Source organism: Oncorhynchus kisutch, unplaced genomic scaffold, assembly GCF_002021735.2.
Source record: "Oncorhynchus kisutch isolate 150728-3 unplaced genomic scaffold, Okis_V2 scaffold731, whole genome shotgun sequence".
NCBI classification, from domain to species: domain Eukaryota; kingdom Metazoa; phylum Chordata; class Actinopteri; order Salmoniformes; family Salmonidae; genus Oncorhynchus; species Oncorhynchus kisutch.
Genome location: NW_022262676.1, coordinates 20668 through 33224, shown reverse-complemented (window position 1 = coordinate 33224; position 12557 = coordinate 20668). Strand labels below are relative to the sequence as shown.

Sequence of the window (12557 nt, the reverse complement as noted above, 5' to 3'; positions counted from 1 at the left end):
TTCACACTTCATGCAGCCTTGTCTTACGACAACCTACTGTCATGTAACAATGACAAGCAACTTTCCTGTAACACTGATGTCAAAATGTCAGATATAAAAGCAAGAGATTACTTTCTATCAGAAGATCAGCGTAGCACACACCATTGAGGCCCACAAACAAAGCTGTGGATAGTTTCCTTGAAGCCAAAGCATAAAGAAAGAACACATACAGATGCCGAAACCAGGGATCGAACCAGGGACCTTTAGATCTTCAGTCTAACGCTCTCCCAACTGAGCTATTTCGGCAATTCACTCAACTTAATTCTGTGGCACCCTTGACAATTTACATGCATGTGACTCATAATTTTGACACTCAAAATGTACATAATTGCCAGTATGGGGATCGAACCCATAACCTTGGCATTATTTGCACCACACTCTAACCAACTGAGCTAACCTTCCACTAGATATTGGGTGCAATTGTTGATATGCACCGAACCTCTGCAAGTGCTGGCGCCTAAACTAACAAATCAACCAACAGCATAGACTGACAAGATAGGACCCTCTTGGTTGCTTCTTGAGGAATTCCAAACGGCTGGGGAATTAGCTCAAATTCTTTGCATCCCTGAGGTAGTTGGATCGATGCCTGCATTCTCCAAAAGCACATTATTTTATGGATCCAAGAAAACTCCAGTTCACACTTCATGCAGCCTTGTCTTACGACAACCTACTGTCATGTAAACAATGACATGAAACTGTCATGTAAAAATGACAAGCACTCTCATGTAACACTGATGTCACAATGTCAGATGACAAAGAAAGACATTACTAACTTTCAGAGAGCAGCGTATCACACACTCTAACCAACTGAGCTAACCGGCCGCTGGCTACAGAGCACAATTGTTGAGATGAGCCTCTGCAAGTGCTGGAGCGCAAACTAACAAGTCCACCAACAGCATAGCCTGACAAGACTGGACACTCTTGGTTGCTCCTTGTGGCAATTTCAAACAGCTGGGAAATTTGATCAATTGGTACTGTTTTTGCTTAGCATGCTATAGGTAGTGGGATCGATTCCCGCATTCCCCCAAAACAATTTTTTTGTGGGTCCAAGAAAACTCCAGTTCACACTTCATGCAGCCTTGTCTTACGACAACCTACTGTCATGTAACAATGACAAGCAACTTTCCTGTAACACTGATGTCAAAATGTCAGATGAAAAAGCAAGACATTACTTACTTTAAGAGGAGCAGCGTAGCACACACCATTGAGGCCCACAAACAAAGCTGTGGATAGTTTCCTTGAAGCCAAAGCATAAAGAAAGAACTCATACAGATGCCGAAACCAGGGATCGAACCAGGGACCTTTAGATCTTCAGTCTAACGCTCTCCCAACTGAGCTATTTTGGCAATACACTCAACTTAATTCTGTGGCACCCTTGACAATTCACATGCATGTGACTCATAATTTTGACACTCAAAATGTACATAATTACCAGTATGGGGATCGAACCCATAACCTTGGGATTATTTGCACCACACTCTAACCAACTGAGCTAACCTTCCACTAGATATTGGGTGCAATTGTTGATATGCACCTAACCTCTGCAAGTGCTGGCGCCTAAACTAACAAATCAATCAACAGCATAGACTGACAAGACTGGACCCTCTTGGTTGCTTCTTGAGGAAATTCCAAACGGCTGGGGAATTAGCTCAAATTCTTTGCATCCCTGAGGTAGTTGGATCGATGCCTGCATTCTCCAAAAGCACATTATTTTATGGATCCAAGAAAACTCCAGTTCACACTTCATGCAGCCTTGTCTTACGACAACCTACTGTCATGTAAAAATGACAAGCAACTTTCCTGTAACACTGATGTCAAAATGTCAGATGAAAAAGCAAGACATTACTTACTTTAAGAGGAGCAGCGTAGCACACACCATTGAGGGCCACAAACAAAGCTGTGGATAGTTTCCTTGAAGCCAAAGCACAAAGAAAGAACACATAGAGATGCCGAAACCAGGTATCGAACCAGGGACCTTTAGATCTTCAGTCTAACGCTCTCCCAACTGAGCTATTTCGGCAATTCACTTAACTTAATTCTGTGGCACCCTTGACAATTCACATGCATGTGACTCATAATTTTGACACTCAAAATGTACATAATTGACAGTATGGGGATCGAACCCATAACCTTGGCATTATTTGCACCACACTCTAACCAACTGAGCTAACCTTCCACTAGATATTGGGTGCAATTGTTGATATGCACCGAACCTCTGCAAGTGCTGGCGCCTAAACTAACAAATCAACCAACAGCATAGACTGACAAGACTGGACCCTCTTGGTTGCTTCTTGAGGAAATTCCAAACGGCTGGGGAATTAGCTCAAATTCTTTGCATCCCTGAGGTAGTTGGATCGATGCCTGCATTCTCCAAAAGCACATTATTTTATGGATCCAAGAAAACTCCAGTTCACACTTCATGCAGCCTTGTCTTACGACAACCTACTGTCATGTAAACAATGACATGAAACTGTCATGTAAAAATGACAAGCAACTCTCATGTAACACTGATGTCACAATGTCAGATGACAAAGCAAGACATTACTAACTTTCAGAGAGCAGCGTATCAGACACTCTAACCAACTGAGCTAACCGGCCGCTGGCTACAGAGCACAATTGTTGAGATGAGCCTCTGCAAGTGCTGGAGCGCAAACTAACAAGTCCACCAACAGCATAGCCTGACAAGACTGGACACTCTTGGTTGCTCCTTGTGGCAATTTCAAACATCTGGGAAATTAGCTCAAATTCTTTGCATCCCTGACGTAGTTGGATCGATGCCTGCATTCTCCAAAAGCACATTATTTTATGGATCCAAGAAAACTCCAGTTCACACTTCATGCAGCCTTGTCTTACGACAACCTACTGTCATGTAACAATGACAAGCAACTTTCCTGTAACACTGATGTCAAAATGTCAGATGAAAAAGCAAGACATTACTTACTTTAAGAGGAGCAGCGTAGCACACACCATTGAGGCCCACTAACAAAGCTGTGGATAGTTTCCTTGAAGCCAAAGCATAAAGAAAGAACACATACAGATGCCGAAACCAGGCATCGAACCAGGGACCTTTAGATCTTCAGTCTAACGCTCTCCCAACTGAGCTATTTCGGCAATTCACTCAACTTAATTCTGTGGCACCCTTGACAATTCTCATGCATGTGACTCATAATTTTGACACTCAAAATGTACATAATTGACAGTATGGGGATCGAACCCATAACCTTGGCATTATTTGCACCACACTCTAACCAACTGAGCTAACCTTCCACTAGATATTGGGTGCAATTGTTGATATGCACCGAACCTCTGCAAGTGCTGGCGCCTAAACTAACAAATCAACCAACAGCATAGACTGACAAGATTGGACCCTCTTGGTTGCTTCTTGAGGAAATTCCAAACGGCTGGGGAATTAGCTCAAATTCTTTGCATCCCTGAGGTAGTTGGATCGATGCCTGCATTCTCCAAAAGCACATTATTTTATGGATCCAAGAAAACTCCAGTTCACACTTCATGCAGCCTTGTCTTACGACAACCTACTGTCATGTAAACAATGACATGAAACTGTCATGTAAAAATGACAAGCAACTCTCATGTAACACTGATGTCACAATGTCAGATGACAAAGCAAGACATTACTAACTTTCAGAGAGCAGCGTATCAGACACTCTAACCAACTGAGCTAACCGGCCGCTGGCTACAGAGCACAATTGTTGAGATGAGCCTCTGCAAGTGCTGGAGCGCAAACTAACAAGTCCACCAACAGCATAGCCTGACAAGACTGGACACTCTTGGTTGCTCCTTGTGGCAATTTCAAACAGCTGGGAAATTTGATCAATTGGTATTGTTTTTGCTTAGCATGCTATAGGTAGTGGGATCGATTCCCGCATTCCCCCAAAACAATTTTTTTTGTGGGTCCAAGAAAGCTCCAGTTCACACTTCATGCAGCCTTGTCTTACGACAACCTTCTGTCATGTAACAATGACAAGCAACTTTCCTGTAACACTGATGTCAACATTTCAGATATAAAAGCAAGAGATTACTTTCTTTCAGAAGATCAGCGTAGCACACACCATTGAGGCCCACAAACAAAGCTGTGAATAGTTTCCTTGAAGCCAGAGCATAAAGAAAGAACACATACAGATGCCAAAACTAGGGATCGAACCAGGGACCTTTAGATCTTCAGTCTAACGCTCTCCCAACTGAGCTATTTCGGCAATTCACTCAACTTGATTCTGTAGCACCCTTGACAATTCACATGCATGTGATTCATAATTTTGACACTCAAAATGTACATAATTGCCAGTATGGGGATCGAACCCATAACCTTGGCATTATTTGCACCACACTCTAACCAACTGAGCTAACCTTCCACTAGTTATTGGGTGCAATTGTTGATATGCACCGAACCTCTGCAAGTGCTGGCGCCTAAACTAACAAATCAACCAACAGCATAGACTGACAAAACTGGACCCTCTTGGTTGCTTCTTGAGGAAATTCCAAACGGCTGGGGAATTAGCTCAAATTCTTTGCATCCCTGACGTAGTTGGATCGATGCCTGCATTCTCCAAAAGCACATTATTTTATGGATCCAAGAAAACTCCAGTTCACACTTCATGCAGCCTTGTCTTACGACAACCTACTGTCATGTAACAATGACAAGCAACTTTCCTGTAACACTGATGTCAAAATGTCAGATGAAAAAGCAAGACATTACTTACTTTAAGAGGAGCAGCGTAGCACACACCATTGAGGCCCACTAACAAAGCTGTGGATAGTTTCCTTGAAGCCAAAGCATAAAGAAAGAACACATACAGATGCCGAAACCAGGGATCGATCCAGGGACCTTTAGATCTTCAGTCTAACGCTCTCCCAACTGAGCTATTTCGGCAATTCACTCAACTTAATTCTGTGGCACCCTTGACAATTCACATGCATGTGACTCATAATTTTGACACTCAAAATGTACATAATTGACAGTATGGGGATCGAACCCATAACCTTGGCATTATTTGCACCACACTCTAACCAACTGAGCTAACCTTCCACTAGATATTGGGTGCAATTGTTGATATGCACCGAACCTCTGCAAGTGCTGGCGCCTAAACTAACAAATCAACCAACAGCATAGACTGACAAGACTGGACCCTCTTGGTTGCTTCTTGAGGAAATTCCAAACGGCTGGGGAATTAGCTCAAATTCTTTGCATCCCTGAGGTAGTTGGATCGATGCCTGCATTCTCCAAAAGCACATTATTTTATGGATCCAAGAAAACTCCAGTTCACACTTCATGCAGCCTTGTCTTACGACAACCTACTGTCATGTAAACAATGACATGAAACTGTCATGTAAAAATGACAAGCAACTCTCATGTAACACTGATGTCACAATGTCAGATGACAAAGCAAGACATTACTAACTTTCAGAGAGCAGCGTATCAGACACTCTAACCAACTGAGCTAACCGGCCGCTGGCTACAGAGCACAATTGTTGAGATGAGCCTCTGCAAGTGCTGGAGCGCAAACTAACAAGTCCACCAACAGCATAGCCTGACAAGACTGGACACTCTTGGTTGCTCCTTGTGGCAATTTCAAACAGCTGGGAAATTTGATCAATTGGTATTGTTTTTGCTTAGCATGCTATAGGTAGTGGGATCGATTCCCGCATTCCCCCAAAACAATTTTTTTGTGGGTCCAAGAAAGCTCCAGTTCACACTTCATGCAGCCTTGTCTTACGACAACCTTCTGTCATGTAACAATGACAAGCAACTTTCCTGTAACACTGATGTCAACATTTCAGATATAAAAGCAAGAGATTACTTTCTTTCAGAAGATCAGCGTAGCACACACCATTGAGGCCCACAAACAAAGCTGTGGATAGTTTCCTTGAAGCCAGAGCATAAAGAAAGAACACATACAGATGCCAAAACTAGGGATCGAACCAGGGACCTTTAGATCTTCAGTCTAACGCTCTCCCAACTGAGCTATTTCGGCAATTCACTCAACTTGATTCTGTAGCACCCTTGACAATTCACATGCATGTGATTCATAATTTTGACACTCAAAATGTACATAATTGCCAGTATGGGGATCGAACCCATAACCTTGGCATTATTTGCACCACACTCTAACCAACTGAGCTAACCTTCCACTAGTTATTGGGTGCAATTGTTGATATGCACCGAACCTCTGCAAGTGCTGGCGCCTAAACTAACAAATCAACCAACAGCATAGACTGACAAAACTGGACCCTCTTGGTTGCTTCTTGAGGAAATTCCAAACGGCTGGGGAATTAGCTCAAATTCTTTGCATCCCTGACGTAGTTGGATCGATGCCTGCATTCTCCAAAAGCACATTATTTTATGGATCCAAGAAAACTCCAGTTCACACTTCATGCAGCCTTGTCTTACGACAACCTACTGTCATGTAACAATGACAAGCAACTTTCCTGTAACACTGATGTCAAAATGTCAGATGAAAAAGCAAGACATTACTTACTTTAAGAGGAGCAGCGTAGCACACACCATTGAGGCCCACTAACAAAGCTGTGGATAGTTTCCTTGAAGCCAAAGCATAAAGAAAGAACACATACAGATGCCGAAACCAGGGATCGATCCAGGGACCTTTAGATCTTCAGTCTAACGCTCTCCCAACTGAGCTATTTCGGCAATTCACTCAACTTAATTCTGTGGCACCCTTGACAATTCACATGCATGTGACTCATAATTTTGACACTCAAAATGTACATAATTGACAGTATGGGGATCGAACCCATAACCTTGGCATTATTTGCACCACACTCTAACCAACTGAGCTAACCTTCCACTAGATATTGGGTGCAATTGTTGATATGCACCGAACCTCTGCAAGTGCTGGCGCCTAAACTAACAAATCAACCAACAGCATAGACTGACAAGACTGGACCCTCTTGGTTGCTTCTTGAGGAAATTCCAAACGGCTGGGGAATTAGCTCAAATTCTTTGCATCCCTGAGGTAGTTGGATCGATGCCTGCATTCTCCAAAAGCACATTATTTTATGGATCCAAGAAAACTCCAGTTCACACTTCATGCAGCCTTGTCTTACGGCAACCTACTGTCATGTAACAATGACAAGCAACTTTCCTGTAACACTGATGTCAAAATGTCAGATGAAAAAGCAAGACATTACTTACTTTAAGAGGAGCAGCGTAGCACACACCATTGAGGCCCACAAACAAAGCTGTGGATAGTTTCCTTGAAGCCAAAGCAAGAAGACATACAGATGCCGAAACCAGGGATTGAACCAGGGACCTTTAGATCTTCAGTCTAACGCTCTCCAAACTGAGCTATTTCGGCAATTCACTCAACTTAATTCTGTGGCACCCTTGACAATTCACATGCATGTGACTCATAATTTTGACACTCAAAATGTACATAATTGCCAGTATGGGGATCGAACCCATAACCTTGGCATTATTTGCACCACACTCTAACCAACTGAGCTAACCTTCCACTAGATATTGGGTGCAATTGTTGATATGCACCGAACCTCTGCAAGTGCTGGCGCCTAAACTAACAAATCAACCAACAGCATAGATTGACAAGACTGGACCCTCTTGGTTGCTTCTTGAGGAAATTCCAAACGGCTGGGGAATTAGCTCAAATTCTTTGCATCCCTGAGGTAGTTGGATCGATGCCCGCATTCTCCAAAAGCACATTATTTTATGGATCCAAGAAAACTCCAGTTCACACTTCATGCAGCCTTGTCTTACGACAACCTACTGTCATGTAAACAATGACATGAAACTGTCATGTAAAAATGACAAGCAACTCTCATGTAACACTGATGTCACAATGTCAGATGACAGAGCAAGACATTACTTACTTTCAGAGAGCAGCGTATCACACACTCTAACCAACTGAGATAACCGTCCGCTGGCTACAGAGCACAATTGTTGAGATGAGCCTCTGCAAGTGCTGGAGCGCAAACTAACAAGTCCACCAACAGCATAGCCTGACAAGACTGGACACTCTTGGTTGCTCCTTGTGGCAATTTCAAACAGCTGGGAAATTTGATCAATTGGTATTTTTTTGCTTAGCATGCTATAGGTAGTGGGATCGATTCCCGCATTCCCCCAAAAGCACATTATTTTATGGATCCAAGAAAACTCCAGTTCACACTTCATGCAGCCTTGTCTTACGACAACCTACTGTCATGTAACAATGACAAGCAACTTTCCTGTAACACTGATGTCAAAATGTCAGATGAAAAAGCAAGACATTACTTACTTTAAGAGGAGCAGCGTAGCACACACCATTGAGGCCCACAAACAAAGCTGTGGATAGTTTCCTTGAAGCCAAAGCACAAAGAAAGAACACATACAGATGCCGAAACCAGGCATCGAACCAGGGACCTTTAGATCTTCAGTCTAACGCTCTCCCAACTGAGCTATTTCGGCAATTCACTCAACTTAATTCTGTGGCACCCTTGACAATTCACATGCATGTGACTCATAATTTTGACACTCAAAATGTACATAATTGGCAGTATGGGGATCGAACCCATAACCTTGGCATTATTTGCACCACACTCTAACCAACTGTGCTAACCTTCCACTAGATATCGGGTGCAATTGTTGATATGCACCGAACCTCTGCAAGTGCTGGCGCCTAAACTAACAAATCAACCAACAGCATAGACTGACAAGACTGGACCCTCTTGGTTGCTTCTTGAGGAAATTCCAAACGGCTGGGGAATTAGCTCAAATTCTTTGCATCCCTGAGGTAGTTGGATCGATGCCTGCATTCTCCAAAAGCACATTATTTTATGGATCCAAGAAAACTCCAGTTCACACTTCATGCAGCCTTGTCTTACGACAACCTACTGTCATGTAACAATGACAAGCAACTTTCCTGTAACACTGATGTCAAAATGTCAGATGAAAAAGCAAAACATTACTTACTTTAAGAGGAGCAGCGTAGCACACACCATTGAGGCCCACAAACAAAGCTGTGGATAGTTTCCTTGAAGCCAAAGCACAAAGAAAGAACACATACAGATGCCGAAACCAGGCATCGAACCAGGGACCTTTAGATCTTCAGTCTAACGCTCTCCCAACTGAGCTATTTCGGCAATTCACTCAACTTAATTCTGTGGCACCCTTGACAATTCTCATGCATGTGACTCATAATTTTGACACTCAAAATGTACATAATTGACAGTATGGGGATCGAACCCATAACCTTGGCATTATTTGCACCACACTCTAACCAACTGAGCTAACCTTCCACTAGATATTGGGTGCAATTGTTGATATGCACCGAACCTCTGCAAGTGCTGGCGCCTAAACTAACAAATCAACCAACAGCATAGACTGACAAGACTGGACCCTCTTGGTTGCTTCTTGAGGAAATTCCAAACGGCTGGGGAATTAGCTCAAATTCTTTGCATCCCTGAGGTAGTTGGATCGATGCCTGCATTCTCCAAAAGCACATTATTTTATGGATCCAAGAAAACTCCAGTTCACACTTCATGCAGCCTTGTCTTACGACAACCTACTGTCATGTAAACAATGACATGAAACTGTCATGTAAAAATGACAAGCAACTCTCATGTAACACTGATGTCACAATGTCAGATGACAAAGCAAGACATTACTAACTTTCAGAGAGCAGCGTATCAGACACTCTAACCAACTGAGCTAACCGGCCGCTGGCTACAGAGCACAATTGTTGAGATGAGCCTCTGCAAGTGCTGGAGCGCAAACTAACAAGTCCACCAACAGCATAGCCTGACAAGACTGGACACTCTTGGTTGCTCCTTGTGGCAATTTCAAACAGCTGGGAAATTTGATCAATTGGTATTGTTTTTGCTTAGCATGCTATAGGTAGTGGGATCGATTCCCGCATTCCCCCAAAACAATTTTTTTTGTGGGTCCAAGAAAGCTCCAGTTCACACTTCATGCAGCCTTGTCTTACGACAACCTTCTGTCATGTAACAATGACAAGCAACTTTCCTGTAACACTGATGTCAACATTTCAGATATAAAAGCAAGAGATTACTTTCTTTCAGAAGATCAGCGTAGCACACACCATTGAGGCCCACAAACAAAGCTGTGGATAGTTTCCTTGAAGCCAGAGCATAAAGAAAGAACACATACAGATGCCAAAACTAGGGATCGAACCAGGGACCTTTAGATCTTCAGTCTAACGCTCTCCCAACTGAGCTATTTCGGCAATTCACTCAACTTGATTCTGTAGCACCCTTGACAATTCACATGCATGTGATTCATAATTTTGACACTCAAAATGTACATAATTGCCAGTATGGGGATCGAACCCATAACCTTGGCATTATTTGCACCACACTCTAACCAACTGAGCTAACCTTCCACTAGTTATTGGGTGCAATTGTTGATATGCACCGAACCTCTGCAAGTGCTGGCGCCTAAACTAACAAATCAACCAACAGCATAGACTGACAAAACTGGACCCTCTTGGTTGCTTCTTGAGGAAATTCCAAACGGCTGGGGAATTAGCTCAAATTCTTTGCATCCCTGACGTAGTTGGATCGATGCCTGCATTCTCCAAAAGCACATTATTTTATGGATCCAAGAAAACTCCAGTTCACACTTCATGCAGCCTTGTCTTACGACAACCTACTGTCATGTAACAATGACAAGCAACTTTCCTGTAACACTGATGTCAAAATGTCAGATGAAAAAGCAAGACATTACTTACTTTAAGAGGAGCAGCGTAGCACACACCATTGAGGCCCACTAACAAAGCTGTGGATAGTTTCCTTGAAGCCAAAGCATAAAGAAAGAACACATACAGATGCCGAAACCAGGGATCGATCCAGGGACCTTTAGATCTTCAGTCTAACGCTCTCCCAACTGAGCTATTTCGGCAATTCACGCAACTTAATTCTGTGGCACCCTTGACAATTCACATGCATGTGACTCATAATTTTGACACTCAAAATGTACATAATTGACAGTATGGGGATCGAACCCATAACCTTGGCATTATTTGCACCACACTCTAACCAACTGAGCTAACCTTCCACTAGATATTGGGTGCAATTGTTGATATGCACCGAACCTCTGCAAGTGCTGGCGCCTAAACTAACAAATCAACCAACAGCATAGACTGACAAGACTGGACCCTCTTGGTTGCTTCTTGAGGAAATTCCAAACGGCTGGGGAATTAGCTCAAATTCTTTGCATCCCTGAGGTAGTTGGATCGATGCCTGCATTCTCCAAAAGCACATTATTTTATGGATCCAAGAAAACTCCAGTTCACACTTCATGCAGCCTTGTCTTACGACAACCTACTGTCATGTAAACAATGACATGAAACTGTCATGTAAAAATGACAAGCAACTCTCATGTAACACTGATGTCACAATGTCAGATGACAAAGCAAGACATTACTAACTTTCAGAGAGCAGCGTATCAGACACTCTAACCAACTGAGCTAACCGGCCGCTGGCTACAGAGCACAATTGTTGAGATGAGCCTCTGCAAGTGCTGGAGCGCAAACTAACAAGTCCACCAACAGCATAGCCTGACAAGACTGGACACTCTTGGTTGCTCCTTGTGGCAATTTCAAACAGCTGGGAAATTTGATCAATTGGTATTGTTTTTGCTTAGCATGCTATAGGTAGTGGGATCGATTCCCGCATTCCCCCAAAACAATTTTTTTTGTGGGTCCAAGAAAGCTCCAGTTCACACTTCATGCAGCCTTGTCTTACGACAACCTTCTGTCATGTAACAATGACAAGCAACTTTCCTGTAACACTGATGTCAACATTTCAGATATAAAAGCAAGAGATTACTTTCTTTCAGAAGATCAGCGTAGCACACACCATTGAGGCCCACAAACAAAGCTGTGGATAGTTTCCTTGAAGCCAGAGCATAAAGAAAGAACACATACAGATGCCAAAACTAGGGATCGAACCAGGGACCTTTAGATCTTCAGTCTAACGCTCTCCCAACTGAGCTATTTCGGCAATTCACTCAACTTGATTCTGTAGCACCCTTGACAATTCACATGCATGTGATTCATAATTTTGACACTCAAAATGTACATAATTGCCAGTATGGGGATCGAACCCATAACCTTGGCATTATTTGCACCACACTCTAACCAACTGAGCTAACCTTCCACTAGTTATTGGGTGCAATTGTTGATATGCACCGAACCTCTGCAAGTGCTGGCGCCTAAACTAACAAATCAACCAACAGCATAGACTGACAAAACTGGACCCTCTTGGTTGCTTCTTGAGGAAATTCCAAACGGCTGGGGAATTAGCTCAAATTCTTTGCATCCCTGACGTAGTTGGATCGATGCCTGCATTCTCCAAAAGCACATTATTTTATGGATCCAAGAAAACTCCAGTTCACACTTCATGCAGCCTTGTCTTACGACAACCTACTGTCATGTAACAATGACAAGCAACTTTCCTGTAACACTGATGTCAAAATGTCAGATGAAAAAGCAAGACATTACTTACTTTAAGAGGAGCAGCGTAGCACACAC

At 42.9% G+C, this 12557-nt stretch overlaps 9 non-coding genes across 9 annotated transcripts; all 9 read right to left on the bottom strand.

The window, feature by feature from the left end:
• Nucleotides 1-212: 212 nt before the first annotated feature.
• trnaf-gaa (transfer RNA phenylalanine (anticodon GAA)) lies at nt 213-285 on the bottom strand. Its single transcript has one exon. It is a non-coding gene; the product is annotated as a tRNA-Phe (tRNA).
• A 1027-nt stretch (nt 286-1312) lies between these two features.
• trnaf-gaa (transfer RNA phenylalanine (anticodon GAA)) lies at nt 1313-1385 on the bottom strand. The gene has a single exon. It is a non-coding gene; the product is annotated as a tRNA-Phe (tRNA).
• A 601-nt stretch (nt 1386-1986) lies between these two features.
• trnaf-gaa (transfer RNA phenylalanine (anticodon GAA)) lies at nt 1987-2059 on the bottom strand. The gene has a single exon. It is a non-coding gene; the product is annotated as a tRNA-Phe (tRNA).
• A 1018-nt stretch (nt 2060-3077) lies between these two features.
• On the bottom strand, nt 3078-3150 carry trnaf-gaa (transfer RNA phenylalanine (anticodon GAA)). The gene has a single exon. It is a non-coding gene; the product is annotated as a tRNA-Phe (tRNA).
• A 1704-nt stretch (nt 3151-4854) lies between these two features.
• trnaf-gaa (transfer RNA phenylalanine (anticodon GAA)) lies at nt 4855-4927 on the bottom strand. The gene has a single exon. It is a non-coding gene; the product is annotated as a tRNA-Phe (tRNA).
• A 1703-nt stretch (nt 4928-6630) lies between these two features.
• Nucleotides 6631-6703, bottom strand: trnaf-gaa (transfer RNA phenylalanine (anticodon GAA)). The gene has a single exon. It is a non-coding gene; the product is annotated as a tRNA-Phe (tRNA).
• Nucleotides 6704-8400: 1697 nt separating this feature from the next.
• On the bottom strand, nt 8401-8473 carry trnaf-gaa (transfer RNA phenylalanine (anticodon GAA)). The gene has a single exon. It is a non-coding gene; the product is annotated as a tRNA-Phe (tRNA).
• Nucleotides 8474-9074: 601 nt separating this feature from the next.
• Nucleotides 9075-9147, bottom strand: trnaf-gaa (transfer RNA phenylalanine (anticodon GAA)). Its single transcript has one exon. It is a non-coding gene; the product is annotated as a tRNA-Phe (tRNA).
• Nucleotides 9148-10851: 1704 nt separating this feature from the next.
• trnaf-gaa (transfer RNA phenylalanine (anticodon GAA)) lies at nt 10852-10924 on the bottom strand. The gene has a single exon. It is a non-coding gene; the product is annotated as a tRNA-Phe (tRNA).
• Nucleotides 10925-12557: the final 1633 nt, after the last annotated feature.